The following is a 20292-nucleotide window of genomic DNA, read 5'->3' as shown; positions in this document are numbered from 1 at the left end:
AAGTTTATTATGGGAGCTAAGCTGTAACCTTTTGTTCGCCATGCTGAGCAATGACGAAAATGTGTATAAAAGGAGCGATCCACTTGTGCAATTCGAAGCAGTCTCTCAGAACCTACACGTTGTGTACTTCTTGCGATTTCTGTATCCCTGCAGTGAATAAATGCTGATCTTTGACGCCGCAGGAAGTGTCCCGTGTCTCTGTGTTTTGTACGCCGGAACAGGTAACCCACGAAGGTTTCAGGTGTTGTCCCCTGGCACCGCTGGGCCTTAGAATAGCCCAGTCCTTCACCGTTGTTGCCATTTCCTATGGATTGGTGATGGTGTCACTCTAAGAGTTTGAATGAAAACTACGAGTTATGATTGCTTATGTTAGGTTGGTGCTGTACCAGAAGGAGCAGTGTTGCTATTAGATTAAAAGTGAGGTAATACAGTCCTCTGGGTCATCTCAGATCACATGCCTATGGAGCCCTGATTGGAAGGATTAACCAGTCTCCCTTAACCGTGAATTTAAACAAGTAATCACCAGCAGAAATTGCAAATGGAGGATCAACCGATGTCAGATAGCCTGTCTCTTTGCCTTCGAAGCCACCCCAGCCAGCAACAACGACTTAGAAGGCTAAATATAATGAGAGGGAATATGTGAGGCTACTGATAGGAGGGATCAATACAACAGCACTCAAGTTGGATAAAATAATCCAAACCACAACTCACTCTGAATGCCTCCTAATTGTGATAACTGTCTACTGAGAAAACAAATTAGGAATCATCTTGGAGAATAACTAAAATCTCTCAGCAAAGACCAACAATCACTTTCAGTGATAAAGTAAAATGAGCTGTATGCTTTCAGTCAAATGTTTTGTCAAAAGTCGTTCTGGATCTCTCACTTTTGGGACAGATTCAGTTATATCCTGAAGTACACTCTTGAAAGCTATGCCCAGGTGCATTAAACTGTTCTATTCCATAAAGAGACCACAAACGACCATTTTTCAGTGTCTCAAATTAATCCTGTGAGCATTCATTAGAGCACAAAATCAGAGACGGGGGGAATGGATCACTTGTCCTGTGTAACCAGGGTCTTAGCTCATCTGGGAACCTTCGTAAAAAAAACTCATATACTTACACAGGCGTTGGGCGGTATATCTTTGTTCTCCGCCTCAGTGTACTGTATCAGCATTATCATCGGGTCTTTGTTTTCGTAAATATGCTGTACCTCCACCTGGAGGAAGACCGGCTGGCTTGCCAGTAGTGTCCAGAAATGAAAAAAAAGAGGGCGTATGCGTGCTCTAGTGCAGTGAGTTAAAATTCCGTACATCACTTTATGGCTAGTATTTATTGAAAAGAATCGTGATGTGGGAAATTAAAAAGAGAGGTGGTGCGTGTGTGGATCCAGCTATTAATCCACTGCACTGGTGTTGGTCAACATGTTTCAGCCTCTTGCTTAATTCTAGAGGCTTTCGTCAGGACCGGGATGTATGTAGGAGCGCCTTGTGGCTCCTTATTAAGTGGTAAACTTACCACTCATGTTGGAGAGGTCAGATCAGTTGTAGCTGTACCTATGGACAGGGAGAGAAATATACAGTGATATGTTTTCTTCATCGTTACCCATTCCTGCTTTTTTTGTACATGGGAAATGCTGGAACAGTAATTTTTATCTCAATTCTCCAATTTGGCATGAGTTTATAAAGTGTCGTGTTCGCATAATAGGTGAATACACAGCAATGAGACTAGATAAGATTAAAATAGGTGCTTCGGGTGACCAAAGAAATAACATTGGAATAAGGTGCTCAGGTTCTATTTTATCAGGTCAATCAATGTCAAATAATATATATTAGTACACTCGTGTTTTAATGTCTGCGCTCTGGTGTTAATAAGTGCTAGCTGTTAATGTGCTTAAAGTCATCTGGTAGATATTTCATCAGAAGCAGCAGAATGCCATTTCTAGCATGTGTCATAGGTAAAGCACATCATACATGTTCATCATTTTAAATTGTGAAGAGGGAACTTTGGAGAGGGCAGGACAACACCTCAACTTCATCTGATGGACATGTGGCAGTCCAACAGAAGACAAACTCCACAGATTTATATAATAGGCTTTATGGATGCCACAAACTTCTGCAGCATTATATGAAATGAGCACTTTATTACCGTAATAACTTATATGAACCTTAAAAGGATGAAAACCAGAGTTGGCCCTGCTGAAATTTTATCGCACATGTACAGTTATTGTTCGTACACAGTTGTCAGCTGGTCCTGCAGTTACTCTCAGCCCTCTGTGGCTTACTAGACAATACTAATGAAAAATTGAAATTCCAATCTAGAATGTTTAGTGCTGTTAAAAAAACAAGCATTGGCAAAGTCAAGCGGTCTTGCCTTTGCGAGATCTATTGGTTTTGTCAATGTTTTTAGCCATGTTCTACAGCAACTTGGCTGCTGTGCAACATGGCTGAAATTTAAATTAAAAACGCTGTGACACAGCCAGCATTGACAGTACGATAACTTTTTAAAAAAATAAACCATGATGAACACCAACCGTGGTACTATGCAACATGGATGGAAAAATGAGCAAATCTACTAGATCTCACATAGACAAAAACCTTTGGCTTTGCCAATGCTTGTTATAGTGGGCTAATCAAATGCTCTGCCCCACATGCTTGGTACTTGAAGCATGGAGACCAAACTGATAAAACTATTTCCCATGTTCTCTACTTGCATCGGTCAACAGCAAGCTGTAACATATAGCTCTTACATTCATAAAAGACATATCTGCTACAAGGGTTGTCCATCACCAGTACTGTACAGTCAAATCACCAGACATAACCAGATAAACAGGCATTGAATCATGGGCGTAGTAAGTGTAGGGGGAGCGGAGGATGTATCCCCCAGATTTTGGAGTGGGTGGGACTCGGGGGACAAGGCTGGGGAGGAAGAGGGGTCAAAAACAATTTCCCTGTTTCTTCCATGATTCACAGGGCCATTAGCACACAAAAGCGCTACCTATAGTGGGCCTGCACTTGACCTGCTGACCTGCCTCCAGTTATCCATGGGAAATTTACTGGTCACAAAATGAAGGTGAGTCAGGAGGCCATCAACGCCCTGAGCCCTTTTGTTTTTGCTAATTACTGCTGCCCTCGTTCTGCGTATGGCAGGACAACAGGAGAGTGGAGTTAAAAGCAGTGTTTGCTTGATTGCTGTCTGCATCCTGCCACCCTTGGCCCTACCCCCCACTGCTGCTTTAAAGACTAGCCCTGCAGGGCAGTGAGAAAGATCTAAAGAGGGAAGAGTCCCATTCAGCCTGACACCTGCAGGCTAAAATGAAGACTCCCTGAAATACAACAAGGATCACACCTTTTTGGTGAAATAGGGAAGCCGAGATTGGGCCAAGATTATACGTTTTTACACTGCACAATTCAGCTACTAGAAGTGTATCTCTTTCTGACTGTAGTGCTAGAGGCACTCTTGTGGTCTGACACCCTGTGATGACCTTTGATTACCATTATTTGAATTGACTTTGGTGTGTTATTTTACCCTAGTCAGAATGAACGATGTCCTGCATATGCCTTGCATCTCTTAAAGATTTCTTTCTTGTAGTCTTGCAGTCTTTCAGTGGGAACTGTCACAGAGTAGAACAGCCTTGCCAAGAACAGAATGTGTGGGATGTGCATTTGAAAGCATGAGAGGGAGAGAGAGGTGGGGAATGTACTTCTTGGTCTCGAAGTGCAATGCTATGAGCAGTGGTGCATAAATGTGCTCAGTCTTGTACATTGAGAGATGGAACATGTGATGCTATAAGTAGTGGTGCACAAATGTGCATTGTATTGTACATTGGGAGTATTATGAAGTTCTTACTATTGGCTTTGACATGGCCTCATGTCATCCTGAATTCTGCCTCTGCCTCGCTTGAGCATTATCTGCGCGCACATCCACGCTTGCAAGTTGTTTGGGTTAATCACGTTCAAGGATTGTTTTTGTGAGAGATTGTTTAATGTACCCTGGAAGGCTTTCGTAAGCTTCATCAAGATGAAGGCTGGAATATGCGAGATTGTAGAGGGAACGTGGGAACTCCTTCCCGCCATGGAATGCTTGCCTTGAAGCTGGACAGTCCTGGTAAGATTCCTTTGGCTCAGGGGGGAAGGTTTCTCAAACCTTCTAGAGTGTTTTGAGATTATAAAGCTGAGGGTTGTTGATATCCATCAAAAAGAGTAACCCACATGGAAGACGCCAATAGGTAGATGAATACTTCAATTATTGTGATAACACACTGCCAGCAGGCACTCAGCGAGGGTACAGGCATCTGTGTAAAAGGCCAGCCAGACGCGTTTCGGGATATCGCTCCTTTCTTCAGTGTAATTTGTTGAAGTGAAGTAGTTTTCCCTGCATATATGTATATATATCTTTGTGTATTTGAATGTTGTTCTTTTGGCATCTGGGAAAGCCTTTCTGTTAGAGAGCACTGTGTAAAAGAACACCCCAAGCCTTATTCTAAAAAGAGAGTCTTTACATTTTGTAAAATAAAACCCTTCTCTAAAGGTGTTGTGTTATGTCTCCTGCTTCGCTGTGAGTGTTGAGCCACCGTGTGAGAAATTCTGTATTATCTGAAAGGCGAAGCAAGACACTGACATATTCTCTTAATGTTTTTCACCTAATTAAGGAAGGGTTAGAATACAGCGTAGGTGAGAGGGAGAACCCACGTTTTATTTTGAGCAGTTTTGCCTAGCATTATTATTTATGTTGTTGATATCGTTACATACTTGAGCATATTGAAGTATGTTGGGATCTTTTCTGTTTTAAATATTGTTGTTTGACTTGCATTATAATTTGTTTAATTAATTTTCAAATTTTAGGAGTACAGACAGGAGAAAGCAAATTGGCAAAAAATTATAATAGTTACATTTCAAGATACATTTTATTTTATTGTATTGTAATTGCATTTACATAGCGCTTAGTACCCTTGATGAGGCGTTGAAGCGCTTTTTTCAGCACACTACTCCGGAACCCAAAATGGATTAGTGGTGAATTAGTATAGTGAAATATGAAAGTAATTTGAGTGATGGATACGTTAGTCAGTTATTTGGATTGTAAAGGATAGTGGAGGGATAGAAGAGGAAAAGGTTTGCATTTATATAGTGCTGCTACCCCTGATGAGGTGTTGAAGTACTTTTTAGTGAGTAGCAAGCTACTCAGAACCAGTAAAGGATTAGTGGTGAATTAGTGTAGGGAAAAATGAAACTAATTTGATTTGAGCGGTTTACATGTTTTTCTGTTATTTGAATTGCAGAAGGAATAGTGGAGGGATAGAAGAATGAAGGGTCTAGAAATTATTATTATTTAGTTTTTGGAGTTCATAGCAGTAGGAGGGGGTTGGGGATGAGTAATGGGGAGGAGAAAGGGGAAGAGTCAGAGGGAAGGGTTTAGAATGCTTGTTTGGGAGATCTGAATAGAAAAAGAGGTATGAGATGATGCAAGGAGGGGTAGAGGAGGGCAGAGTCTAAAAAGGGTGATTTGGGGGATCATAGTAGTTGTATGGAGTATGGGTTGAATAGGAGAGTGGAGGTAGAGGATATATTGAGAGAGATATAGGGTAAGTAATAGGGTTGTGCATTGGAAAGAGAAGTAAAATGAGGTTTGAGATGAGTCAGAATGGAGGTAGAGGATTTACTGCGAGAGATATAGGTTGAGATATAGGGTAGTGCATTGGATATGCTGAATAACATGCAAAGTAATAAATATAAAGATACATAAGTGCATAGAAGGTATATTATAAGTACATGGAAGGTATATATACATAAGGAAGGTAATATATGTAGAGTAAAGTTGCATTTAATAAACTCAGACTTTCAAGTGTTGCTGTGCTTTAAATTAATTTATTATTTTTTATCAATAGTGAAGCAATTGTACATAGAAAGTTATGATAAAAGATTTACTTATTTATGCAGTCACGTATATACATTTTAAACATAGGCTAATGTAACTAAAAGTAATATGTACATTTATTAAGCAGAACTAACAAATATCTATATCTTTAAAAACATAATTATTATGCATGTTATATACAGAGGGATATGCTGTATATTTATGTTTGAGTATGGTGGTTATATCGGGAAGTGCCAAATCTTGAGTAGTCTTCTGAAGATAAGGTGGTTATCCGTGGATCTTAAGTTTGGTCGTAAAGAGTTCCATAGTTTGGCTGCTTGAACAGAGAAGGATGTTCACCCATGTTTTTTTCTTGCATGGTGGGATTTTGAGGCGAGGTGACACTCTAGAGTGGAGGTTCCTTTGTTGAATGTATTTTGGGATTTTTCCTTGATGAAGAGCAGTTCTGTTCTATGTTTTACTTTGTGGGTGTTACAAAGCAGCTTGAATGTGGATCTTCTGGAAGCCAGTAACCAATGTAGGGCTTTCAAGGCAGGTGAGATGTGGACTTGCGGTTTTATATGTAAGAGTAGTCTGGAAGCAGAGTTCTGAATCTGTTGTAGTCTTTTTATAGTTGTTAAAGATGATCTGTGGTAGAGGCTGTTGGCATAATCGAGTTTGGACAGAACAATAGAGATGGCAGCATGGACCTTGTGTGGGAATACCAGCTGGGGGAAGATGCGTCAAAGAGTTTTCATAGTAACAAAGCTTGATCTTGCTAGTTTGTCCACTTGGCCATTCATTGATAGCTTGGTGTCCATGCTCATTCCGAGGTTTCCTACTTCCTTCGATGCTTTAGAAGGTGTTCCCAGATCATTAGGCCATGAGGTGAGCAGATCATATTGTTTCCAATCGCCACACATCAGTATTTCCGTTTTGGAAGTATTCAGTTTGAGATGGCTCCATGTCATCTACTGATCTATGGCTCTGAGACAACTGAAAATTAGTGATGTTCCAATGCCTGTGGGGCATTCCCATTGAAGGAGTGTTTTGTGTCATCAGCATAGTTATAGCACTTGAGGTGAAACTGACTGATCAGTGCCGGTATTGACTTCATGTAGATGTTGAAAAGCATGGGTGAGAAGATACAGCCTTGAGGGACCCCTGCTTTTGTGAAGTATGCTTGGAAGAGGAAGGGAGGGTAGGATGGCATTAGTTATGTTGTGAAGGAAGGATGTGATCCACTTGAGAGCAGAATCCTCAATGCTGGCTTCATAGAGTCTTTGTACCAGAGTGTCATAGCCAACCATGTCAAAGGCAGCTGAGAGGTCCAAGAGAAGTAACACAGCAATGCTGTTCCTGTCAACTGTGTTCTTAAGGTCTGCCCCGATGGCAATGAGGGCACAGTTTGCACCTTTTTCCAGATGAAATCCTATTTGGAAGTCTGAAAGTATGGCATTATCTTCAATGAATTTTGACATCTGGGTGAATGCTGCTCTTTCTATCAGTTTGCTTTGGAAAGGTCCATTTGTAATCGATCTGTAGTTGTCCGGGTTCAGCGGGTTCAGGTTTGTTTTCTTCAGTAGTGGGCGTATGTATGACTTTTTGAGATCATCTGGAAATATTCTAGTAGTTAAGGAATTGCTGATGATTCTTCTTACTGGTGGGCAGCAGAGGTTGTTAGAAGAATTTTCTTGAAGGTTTGTGGTAGACACAGGTCAGAAGGGCTGCCGACAGGCCTGCTTGCTTTGATCAGGTCCATAAATTCATCATGTGAAATTTGTTGGACGGAATGGAGAGGCTGGGTTAGCGTACTCTTGGATTGTTGTTTTGGAAAAGGGTTGGTGATGGTGGTTGTTCCTTGTTTTAAATATGAGTCAAACGCATCTGCTTTGGCCGTGTTATGGTTTGCCAGTTAGTCTGTGAAATTTTGAGTAATGGGATGAGCTTCTTCTAGTCAATTTGGTTTATGAAATTCAGTGAGAATTTGTATAAAACTCTTTATTTGCACATTTAGCATTTTGAATTCTGTCTGAATAGTATTTGTTTTTGCTTTCTTGACAGCTGATTTGTATAATCTGTTAAATTTCTGTAAGTGAGGTTTGTCTTGATTGGTGCTTGTTTTGAGCCAGGCATGTTGCAGCTTTCTAATTTGTGTTTCATCACTTTTAGCTCTGTATTTCTCCAAGGTGCCTGTTTTCGTTTGTTCTGTTGTGTTGTTTTTAGTGGTATGGGGATATCAAACGCTTATAGTTTTTGAATAGAATTTATTGTGTCTAAATCTGTACTAGATGTTAGCTGTGTTTCTAAGTGTTCAAAATTTAGGTTGTTCCACGGTCGATAGGTGTATGCACGTAAGGTGGTAGGTGTGTCACTTAGTGTTGTTTTTTGTTGGAAAGCAAGCAAATGGTCGTCTGACCAGGTGAGCGGAGTCACTGTTTGAAAAATAGCTAGTTCTGTATTTGCAAAAATTACATCTAGGATGTATCCACCAATGTGTGTGGGTTTGTGGACGATCTGATGCAGGTTCAGTGTGTCTAGGCCAGTAATGATTGTTTTTGGATAGGGGAATATTGGGTTTGTCAAACCAAATGTTGAGATCACCCAGAATGCATAGGTTGGAGTGTAGTGTGACAAAGTTTGAAACTGTGTTTAGAAGTGTGTCTGGGAATGTTGCATTACTAGGTAGATATCTATAAAGGAGCAGGAAATTACAGGAGGAAGATGGTGTAGGGTTGCATATGGTGAAGATGGGCTCACAACCTTGCATTGAGATGTCATCATTTTAAGTGATGTTTAATGTTTGCCTGAACATAACAGCTAGGCTACCTCCTCTTTTGACCTATATGATTTTGGGTGATAGTTTGATAGCCTAGAGGAACTGGCATGGAGAGCAAAAAAACGATGGATTTAGGCCCAGATCTCTGTACTGCGGTGAATGTATAACGTTGTTCTGCATTCTGTTAATCAATTGTTCTTTTTGCATTTGTCACCCCGAGTGGGGCGGCTATGCCCACACATGGGTCCAGTGCTCTCCATGCTACTGGAGTCAAGCTATCCTGGCTGATGAGGGCTGAAAGCCCGAAACCGGTCCTAGGATGCTTGTTTCCAGTCCAGGGAGGACCTGGCCTGGCAGGTCTGGCTGGACTGTTCCCATTGGGCGCAGGGTCAAGACTGATTTGCATATGGCTGGGTCCAAAGTGGAATGGCATGGTGAGCAAAAAAACAATGGATTTAGGCCCAGTTCTCTGTACTGGGGTGAATGTATGATATTGTTCTGCATTCTGTCCATCAATTGTTCTTTTTGCATTTGTCACCCCGAGTGGGACGGGTATGCCCAGATGTGGGTCCCGTGCTCTCCATGCCACAGGAGTCAAGCTGTCGGACTGATGAGGGCTGAAAGCCCGAAACCGGTCCTAGGATGCTTGTTTCCAGTCCTGGGAGGACCTGGCCTGGCAGTTCGGGCCGGACTGTTCCCATTGGGCGCAGGGTCAAGACTGATTTGGATATGGCTGGGACCAAACTGGAATGGCATGGTGAGCAAAAAAACTATGGATTTAGGCCCAGATCACTGTACTGGGGTGAATGTATGACATTGTTCTGCATTCTGTCTATCAATTGTTCTTTTTGTATTCGTCACCCCGAGTGGGATGGGTATGCCCAGATGTGGGTTTCGTGCTCTCCATGCCACTGGAGTCAAGCTATCCTGGCTGATGAGGGTTGAAAGCCTGAAATCGGTCCTAGGATGCTTGTTTCCAGTACAGGGAGGACCTGGTCTGGCAGTTCTGACTGGACTGTTCCCATTGGGCGCAGGGTGAAGACCGATTTGCATATGGCTGGGTCCAAACTGAAATGGTATGGTGAGCAAAAAAAGATGGATTTGGGCCCAGATCTCTGTACTGAGGGGAATGTATGACATTGTTCTGCATTCTGTCCATCAATTGTTCTTTTTGCACAGGTCCATAAATTCATCATGTGAAATTTGTTGGAAGAAATGGAGAGGCTGGGTTAGCGTACTCTTGGATTGTTGTTTTGGAAAAGGGTTGATGATGGTGGTTTTTCCTTGTTTTAAATATGAGCAAACGCATCTGCTTTGGCCGTGTAATGGTTTGCCAGTTTGTCTGTGAAATTTTGAGTAATGGGATGAGCTTCTTCTAGGCAATTTGGTTTACGAAATTCAGTGAGAATTTTATAGAACTCTTTATTTGCACATTTAGCATTTTGAATTCTGTCTGAATAGTATTTGTTTTTGATTTTTTGATAGCTGACTTGTATAATCTGTTAAATTTCTGTAAGCAATGTTTGTCTTGATTGGTGTTTGTTTTGAGCTAAGCACGTTGCAGCTTTCTAATTTGCATTTTATCTCTTTTAGCTCTGTAGTTCTCCAAGGTGCCTGTTTTCGTTTGTTCTGTTGTGTTGTTTTTAGTGGTATGAGGATATCAAACGCTTAAAGTTTTTGAAAGGAATTTATTGTCTCTAAATGTGTACTGGATGTTAGCTGTGTTTCTAAGTGTTCAGAATTTAGGTTGTTCCGCGGTCTATAGGTGTATGCACGTAAGGTGGTTTTAGGTGTGTCACTTAGTGTTGTTTTTTGTTGGAAAGCAAGCAAATGGTGGTCTGACCATGTGAGTGGAGTCACTGTTTGAAAAATAACTAGTTCTGTATTTGCAAAAATTACATCTAGGATAAAGCCACCAATGTGTGTGGCTTTATGGATGATCTGATGCAGGTTCGGTGCATCTAGGCCTGTGATAATTGTTTTTGGATGGGTGGCATATTGGGTTTGTCAAACTAAATGTTGAGATCACCCAGAATGCATAGGTTGGAGTGTAGTGTGATAAAGTTTGAATCGATGTATAGAATTGTGTCTGAGAATGTTGCATTGCTAGGTAGATATCTATAAAGAAGCAGGAAGTTACAGGAGGAAGATGGTGTAGGGTTACATATGGTGAAGATGGCCTCACAACCTTGCATGGAGATGTCATCATTTTAAGTGATATTTAATGTTTGCCTGAACATAACAGCTAGGCTACCTCCTCTTTTGACCTATATGATTTTGGGTGATAGTTTGACTAGAGGAACGGCTTCATGCAAGACTGGAGCCATACTATCTCCCAACCATGATTCAGTTAACCAACAGTATGTAAGGTTTTGTGTCAGTGAGAAGGTCGTAGATGTAATGCTTGTTTTTAGGGAGCAATAGAGAATTATTAGCAGGCAGTTTAGAGAATGTGCTTTTGTGATAGTGTGGATTAGTTTTGTAGATGAGCGAGTAGTAATTTGTGGGCTTATGGCAGGTGTGTCCTTAGTGCTTGTATTAGCTGTATCAGGAGAGCAATAGTGTAGCTGTTCTCTATTGTGTTCCTCATCCAGCAGGCTAAGAAGGCAATTTGATGGGTCTGCATGTGTACAATGGTGGAGATGGTGGGCTGTGTTGTTTTTGTAGTGTAGCCTTGTTGTGCAGTAGACATAGAAAAGCGAAGTTGTGGGGAGTGGCATGTTGCTTTTTGTGTTTGCTTCTGTTTAGGGTAGAAGGTGTATGAGTTAGGGGTGATGGTGCAGCATGTGGATGATGTTGTTATGCTCTAAATAGTCCAATGGATGAGAGGCAGTTAAAAGAGATCTGCTGAGTTTCTGCATATGTTTTAGGTTTGGGGGAAGAGTGATAGCTTGGCATTGGTGTTTGTTCATGGTGTGTATCATGTATGTAGTCAGGAAGGTGGGAGTGGGTGTATGTTTGTAGCTTGGAAATTATTATGAGGTGTGTATGAGAGATTTTGTTGTGCTGGTGTGTGTGTTATGTTTTGTTTTTGAGGATTTGTGAAAGGAGGTGCTGATGTATTTGTTTTCTGAGAAGGATTTGTATGTAAAGCGTTGTTGGTGAGAGGAAGTTGTAAGGTAAAAGGGTGGTGATGTGTTTGTGAATTGAGTGTATGTGGTGTATAAGGGGGAGGAACTAGATTTATGAGTGTTTGATTTGATTGCTGAAAGAGGTAATGCGTGTTGTGCAGTGGAGTGTAAATGTTGCGGGGTTGTTATTGTGGTAGAAAGAAGAGGAGGGTGTTGGTGGATAAAAAGATGGAAGGCTGAGTAAAGGTTTGTTGGTGACAAAGAAGGGTCTGTTAGGAGTAATTAGAGAAGGAAGTGTGTGCCTAGATGCGATATAGCTATGTATGGTGTGAATTTGGGTTGTGTTTGTGATGAGTGGATTGGTTAGTGGTATAGGATAGTGTGGAGTATCGTTTGCAAGTGATGGTGCAAATGTGTGGTAGCTGGGGATGAAAGGTGTATATGTGTGGTTTATGGGGTTATATAGTAGGTGTTGAGACATTGAATTTTGTGTAGGGTTAGCTTGTAGTAAATGGGAGAGTACATCTGTTGTGAGTGTGTTAATCTGCTCGTAGGGGTGTATGGGGTAGGGTGGGTGCATGTAAATTTGGTCAGCATTTCTGGCCCTAGTCCTGACCAGTCTTGAACAGGCTCGAAATAATGCTCAAACAGGCAAATGCACTTGACCTCGCCGCCCTTAGCCTCGACGCCCAGGCTGGGACACCGTGAACCCTGACCTTATATAACTCAATTGATCAGGTGACACCTTCGGCCAATCACAGCCCTAGTCCCAGCAGCCAATCAGGCATGAAAGCCTAAGCCCTACATCCAATAGAAACTCTAGCCCGAGCCCTAGTCCCAGCAGCCAATCAGGCACAAAACCCTTAGCCCTATGTCCAATACAAACTCCAGCCTCAGGCCTAGTTCCAGCCTTAGTCCCAGCAGCCAATCAGGCATGAAAACCAAAGCCCTACATCCAATAGAAACCCTAGCCCAAGGAACCAATTAGAAACCCTAAAGCAAACCACCAATCAGAACCCTAAGCCTAAGCCCTACGTCCAATAAAAACACTGACCCAGGGACCAAATAGAAACCATAGATCTATCAGCCAATCAGAACACTAACCCTAAGCCCAACAGAAACAACAGATACAGCCACCAATCAGTGCACAAATGGAACATCCAATAGCATCTTATATAAGAGGCGTGTGATTTCAAGCGTAGGCTGCTGGGCTGGGGGCTGGGAGCTACACCTCTATTCAGAATTTCCTTGGAGACAGACAGGCTCAATCCACAGTCTGAAGTGCTACAGGTAAGGGCCTAAACCAGGCCTCTAACAATACAGCTTTTACCACACATAAACATTCACTCTCCTAGCCAAGAAACGAGTCTTACATTTACTTTCTAAACACAGTTTAAACTCTTGAGAGCAGATTAATGCAGTCTCAGAGCAAGGTGATACTCGAGCAAACGCATCAGCAATGCAGGGTTCATATCAATGCACCTTCATAAATCTGCACACATTTCACAATGTTACAGGGAAATACAGTGAGTGCAGTCTAAGTCCATAAGAGCAAGTGCAAAAGGCCTTAAATAGCAAGATACAGTTTGCGCATCACAAAGGTTACATTGCATGTTGTATTGTAGTCTGTCAGATCTTTGTACTGGTAGCACATATACCATAGACATAGAGTACTTTGGTTAGGGGAGGTCGATGGTTCAACATCATCGACTTAAGCAGCGTGGAATAAAAAGGTATACAGTAGGCCCCAGATATCTTTGGGTCTCAAAGAAGGGGGTCGTAGTTCCCCATATTTTCAATGTCTTTTGCCTTGTATCATAACTGATTCATCATGAACAGGAAGTCAATGAATATTCCATTTCACACAGCACCCCTCCAGGTGATATAGGAGTGGCAGATGTGAACAGGCCCGGGAAATGGGGTACGGAAGCTAAGTGGGCAGGCTCTCCCAGGTTTGCACAGGGTTATAAGCAGAGACACTGGAATTATGAGGCAAGAAAAGGCCACATTATGCATCGGGTTGAATCAATTATTCGGCAAGAAAAAGCTAATTGTGCAGCATAATTTGGCACATTTTGTAATAGTATAACTTCAATATTTTTAGGTTGAGCATCAGCACGCAAGCACTGTCTGCAAGACCTGCTGTAATTACTCCACTGAGTGGAATATAGTCTGCTGCTTGCAATTGGTTCACTCCTACGTCCCTTTAATTTCCTGGATTCTTATTGGTTTACACTCTGATAGATCATTTCCGGTTTTATGCTAGGAGCACTGGCCAATTACAGTTTACTTACACTCCTAAATGTTATATGTTTGTTAGGGACTACTTATTTATTTAATTTATACAAGTGTGTGACACGGCACGCTTTCAATTTAGTATACTTTCTGCCGTTTTTGGTTGTTTATGTATTTTTAACAATTGTGGACATACATTATTTATGGACTATTATCATTTATCAGCGCGGCGCCCATTTCACGAGCGCCGCACTGGTTTCGCTTTCACTGTTGGGTTGTTTTCCCAACTCAAGAGCAGAGCAGAACAGAGCTGGCAGGTGGACGATACAGAGATCTGTGCTGCTTGCTTCAGAGCAGGGGGCATTGCTGTCTGTGCCTGCCCTGCTCCTCGCTGCTGCCCCAGCCATGAATTGGCTCTGGTCTCCCTGAACAACTCGAGGCATGAGCTCTATCAGCTCGTGCCGCGCTGATTATGCTTTCATTTTTGAGTCCCTTTCCCTGCTCCTCCATCCCACTCTCTCTACTCTCATTCCCCCCTCCCTTGCAGTCTATTACCTGTTTTAATTGTTTCATGCCTGCCGCAGTTTTAATTGATTGCTTTGATTGCTTTTTGCCGTCCCGTTATCAGATGAAAGCACACTGCTAGACTAAGTTACTTTCTCAAGTTCAGCAGCTTCAAAATGAAAAAAATATTCACACTATAACAGCGCTTCCAAAAAAAAAAAGAAGTATTCTGTGAATGGAGATAGCTAATATCACAGTGATTTATGTTTTTCTCCTTAGGAAAACAATGTAGATATTAATTTCAGGTACTTTAAGAGGTGACCAGTGGTATGCAAAGTTGTCCTGGAGGGAATGAGGACAATACAACTTCACTTTTTCACCTTGAGCCGAGGCCTCTCTTTCACTTGCTAGCAAATATAATTTACAATTACATACAGTAGACATGTCAGTTTTGAGTCTATTGGTTAAAAGTAGTAAGATAACATGATGTACCAATCACTTTCAACTGCGCTGCCGAGTAGCAGGTTATGTAAAGTATATATGAAACTCCATGTGCACTGTAGTACAGTCAAAATGCACAACTGCTGTTGGGAAGTGGAATTCTAGTCATTTTTGAAGCAAGCAATGACTTTGCTTATGCTACTGTTTCAAACAAAGCCCTTTTGTAAGTGAGCCTTTAAACTTCAATGCAGAAGATCCTTAGAAGTCAACTGTGTTGTAAACAGAGTTCAGCTCAGACACAGGTGGAGAAGAGCTATCCAGTTGAACATTTTTACCAAGCTTGAGAAGTGTTCCCTTTAAAAACTGCTGTGAGAACTGTTACACAATCCACACAAATGCACTCCACACCATGCCACATAATTCCAATCCGCATAATTTCACTCAACGACACACACTTCCACACCACACAATTCAACTGTACGTATATACATTTCACACCACATAATACGACAACAAACCACATAGTTCAACTTACACTTACACAACACGATACATACATCCAATCCACACCACAAAATTCCACAACATGCTACAGAATTCAACAGCACACCACATAATTAAACTCCACTACATACCTCACTACAACCCAAAAACCATTCCACATAATTATTCCATGGCAAATATTCCCAGTCCACATATTTCCAGTAAACTCAATACCACATAATTACTAACCACATAATTCCACTGCACACCATGGAACATAATTCTACTACATAAGTCCTCTTCACACCACACAATTACACTACTAAAAATTCCAATTCAACCCACACAATAGAACTCCACACCACATACATTCACTCCACTCCAAACCAAAACACAACAGCAAGAGACATCTTCATTTACAATGCCAATAACTCTAACTCTCACAAATGCGAGACCTGTTGCATTGCAAATGCTTGTTAAACTTGGTAACAATATCTGAACTCTAGTTGCACTTCTTTGGTACCAGTTTAATACCCAAATATAGCAATAAGCAACAGAAAGGTGTCCAGTCCAGCTTTGCAAAGGGCCTTCTACTGGGCGGCAATACGAGTCACTGCATTTTTTTTTACTTTTGAACCGCTTGAGCTAGAAACACATTTTTGGGGGGTTAAAATCTGCAGATTATGCGGCAGATGGTGGATTAGGTGGCAAATGCGGCAAGTCTATATTTATGCGAAAATTGGCACAACCGCACAATCACATAATTACAGTGGTCCTGGTTATAAGGCTATCCCCATCCCCACCAGAAATGTATTGTCTCCTACGCCCCTGCATGGACTAACTGAAGAGATCTGCCACACACTGCTGGACATTTTGGAGGGCTTTAATATAGTCCGCCACTGCAGGTCCCAAATATCTATACACTCTGACAATTATTTACATTTCTGATGACGCTCAGATATGGGATGATAATAACAATGCCCATCCCAACAGATCTCTGCCTCCAACCATGCCAGTTTAGGACCACAGAACTATATATCAAATGTCAGATTTGACAACCCAGTGCAGTAACCAGCTAAGCAGACAATATCATAAGAAATACCAATAAGGGAAGTGCAGAGCAGTTCAAAGCTAGCAGCATACTGAAGACCTACCTCACACTTCATTATCCACGCGCTGCTAAGTGCAGAGTGTCATAACACGACAACCGCACCTCGGTGGTCCTCACACTCAGAAGGAACAACATGGAAACACTTCTCACACAAGAACAAAACAAAGAAAACATCCTTCCAACCACCTTACATGGTGTAGCGTGCAACCAATGTAGGCTTCAGCACCCCACACAGGGGTAATGAGCGCTATATATAAATGGTGCAAACACTACAATCTTCACATGACCAAATCCGAGCACGCAACAAAGACAGACACACACAAGGATGGAAAAAATGACCAAGCACTGAACATACCTCCTTCATATACCTGTCAATTCGCCCACATTTTGCAAGTCTCGCCTTAATTTCACTGATTCACCGTTCTAACAAACAAATGCCTCCATAGAGGCACAACGAGATACAGAGTTTCAAATAGAGCTATCCAGTTGAATATTTTTACTAAGCTTGAGAAGTGTTCCCTTTAAAAACTGCTGTGAGAACTGTTGGTATGTTTTCACTTGTTTGCATTTTAGCCTCTATGAGCGTCTTTTTAATTATTATTGTACACATAGGTCTGCCCTGATTTATTTTCTGTTTTTAGTTTGTAAGGTTTTAGTGGTCATAAATGGTAATAAAGAGCTGCTATTATGTGTACTGTATTATGTTTATCAATGTAAACGTAGGCTTTGTTCCATATTTTGAACTAATGATCATACATGATGAATTTAGCGTGGTCCTCACTGCATGCTGAAAGGTTTTATATTGGTGCATCCAAATATAGCACATAACTTATAGCCGTTAGAACAAACAACGCTTTCAGCTAAAACAAGCCCACTCTTTGGCTTTCTACCTCTTCTCGCACCTCCCTCACTTCCCACCAATTTCTTTATAGACTGTCCTTCCCTGCGTTGACAGACATGGGTTGTACATTTATGTCTGCCTCTGTCCCCTCTGCCACTTCTAATATGTTCGCCACCATCCAACAAAGTTCCACCCTGTGCCCAACTTTTCCCCACCCTTCACCACTATCACATTGTGACTGTGGTGTGGGTTTATGTTTCTGTGCCCGTGTACTCCTCCCTATCCTCAGTTGTTCCTCACCATCCTGCATCTATGCCGCTGACTGTGGCCCCCGCAGGGGGCCAATCGGCGGTCGGCGCCTTAGTGCCCCCGGGGCCCCGGTCACCCCTCCACACCCCCTCCCACTGGGGGGGGGGGCGGGGACGCAGACCGGAGCCCCCCTCCTCGGGCTGGCCGGAAGTGACGCGCAATGCGTGTCACTTCCTGGCCCTGGTGTGAGGGGGAGGCTATTTAGCCTTCCCCCACCCACCTGGCGACCTCTTTGTCGCCCACCTCGCCATTTGATCGGTCGTCTCGCGTTGATCGTCGACCGTTCAGCCGTCCGGAATATTTTGCGGTGAGTTTGCCGGTTTGACCCCCTCGCCCCGGCCCTGTCCCTGGGCAGTACCAGGAGACGGGGCCCTGTGGTCGGAGTACCACAGGCGGGGGGGGCCGTGCTCAGAGCAAAGCTTGTGGTGTTGGCCATGATTTATTCCCCGGCAAGGGGCGAGCTGGCAGATACTTAGGGGAGACAAAGTTTGCTGCTGCCTTGAACTATTCACTGCGCCCCCCCCCGCCACGGCCTCCCTTTCACCCCGGCCTGGATGGTAGTAACGTGGGTGGTGGGGGTCGCGGGTGTTCATTTGGGGACCCCGCTCTTGCTTGCCCTGTGTGTTGGGCGCGACCCTGATCCCCCTCCCTCTCCGGCGTGGGGTGCATGGCTGGGGAGGTTGCGTCGTGTGCGAGTGGGGTGCAGCCCTGGCCGCGGGCGGGCGTTCGCACTGCGGGTAGCGGCTCGGGGTTGGGGATATGGGCCGGGTGTCGGCCCCGTGTGATGACTCGGGGGGAGGTCCCTCTCCCCTTTGGTCCCTGCTCGGCCATGTTCGGTGCTGCGGTCGGGCGTGTCCCGGCCCAACCCCAAACCCCCCGCGATGCTGGTGACTTCAAGGGGGGGGGGATCAGCCGTGCCTCAAAAGGACGGATAACGGCTCGTTTGAGCGCGCGATGCCTTTTCGGTAAACCGGTTTCGAGCGCTTCACGGAGGCCCACGCGGGGTGGTGTTGGGCTGTTAGCTTCCCCCCACGGCGCCCTGGTCTGTTCACCAGCGGGCTTGGTCCTCCTCACCGCGCCACAGTGGCCCACCGCCAGCCTCCAGCCTTAGGGGCAAGGAGCCGGGCTCGGCCAGGAGGTCACGGACACTCCTGGGCTAAACAATTAATTTAATTCCCCTGTGCGTCGGGTTAGATCCGGGTGGGGCCTTGGGGAAAGGGTCCGTCGGCGGCATGCAGTTTTAGGTGCGGCGATGCAGGCTGCGAGCCTCGTGGGTCCTGGGCCTCTTCCCCTCCCCCTCCCCCCCAGCACTACAAGGTTTGGAGCTGCCTGGCCCATCGCGGGTGGCGCTCCCGTGAGCCCCTTCCGGTGACTGCGCTTTCGGGGGCGGGGCTTAGGGGTGGGCGATTTAATCTGCATAGCGGGACGCGGTTGTGAATAATCAGGTTCGGGCCCCGTGGGGTCGCGTCCGCTATTGCGGGTGCGAAGCCCACGTGGCCGGGGATATTAGAGCGGGGTAAAAGCATACCTAAGCCCCCCCGTGCCTCGTTGCGCAAGGCCAATATGGTGCGGATATTGTATTAGGTGTTATTTGCATAGGGCGCTCATGTATAGCGCTCCAATACCTTCGGGTCGATTTCGCGCTATATAAAGAGGCAGCATGTAGTGGCTGGCTGCCTAGAAGGCCGATTCTGGATGCAGGGGCTGCATGGTTCTCGAGAATTTGCGCCACTACCTCTAGGTCGAGTTTGCGCTCGGTAAATATGCAACCTCTAGGGGCCTTAAGTGGCATACCAAGTGCTGTTGCTGGGTGAGGGATGGGGATAGAAAGGGGAAGAGGGCACGAGACGGATGAATTAAAAGGTATGTGTATGACCGCGCGCATACACACCTGTCTCTGCGCTCCCGCCTCCCCCCCCCTTTTATTACTTTACAGTTAGCGCGTGTGTGTTCTGATTGGCCCTTTTTTGTTGTTTACGCTGGTTTGTTTTACAGTTACGCACCGTCCGGATCCGTAAGCGGCAGCTCATTGACGTGACAGCAGCCAAACGCGAGCCAGACGCGCTCCGTACTCTGCACCTTTACGGGAGTAAGTACGGGCAGGTGGGGGAAGGGGGACCCAGAAGTAGCATCCTTAGGCCAAGGAGTCAGGGTGACTGGCACGAAGGGGGCGTTCATGAGGTTAATTGTCTCTCTTTCCCCTTGCAGACTAGAGAGTGTCGCCGCAATACGATGGACAGTCAAGGATCCTCCCCCCCGCTGTTCACGCCAGGGCCACAAGTTGAGGAGACCCAGGCAGGCACATCGGAAGAAGCCCGGATTGCCGCCTTCTTGGAGTTGGCAAAGACCAAGGGCTTAGCTTGGGCAACGGAACTTTTGTAAGCCAGTAACCCCCCGGACTCTGGTATAACCAGTGACGTTCCGTCCGTAGACAGGGACTTGGGAGATGACGCAGGCCCCTCGCGGTCGAAAAGGATTCGCCGCCCCACAATCAAGGACTTTCCGGCCGAACAACCGCCGGCACGGATCAGACCCGCTGCCCCACAAAGGGCCGCTATGGACACCCAGGCAATCGCTGGCTTGGGTAGTGGGCCACTCCCCACACTCCCGGGCCCATCCCAGGTGACATTTGCGACATCGGACGACCTGGGTAAGCTCTCAGATACTT

The sequence above is a fragment of the Triturus cristatus genome, chromosome 10 (genome assembly GCF_964204655.1).
Source record: "Triturus cristatus chromosome 10, aTriCri1.1, whole genome shotgun sequence".
NCBI classification, from domain to species: Eukaryota; Metazoa; Chordata; class Amphibia; order Caudata; family Salamandridae; genus Triturus; species Triturus cristatus.
This window is presented reverse-complemented; position numbering follows the sequence as displayed.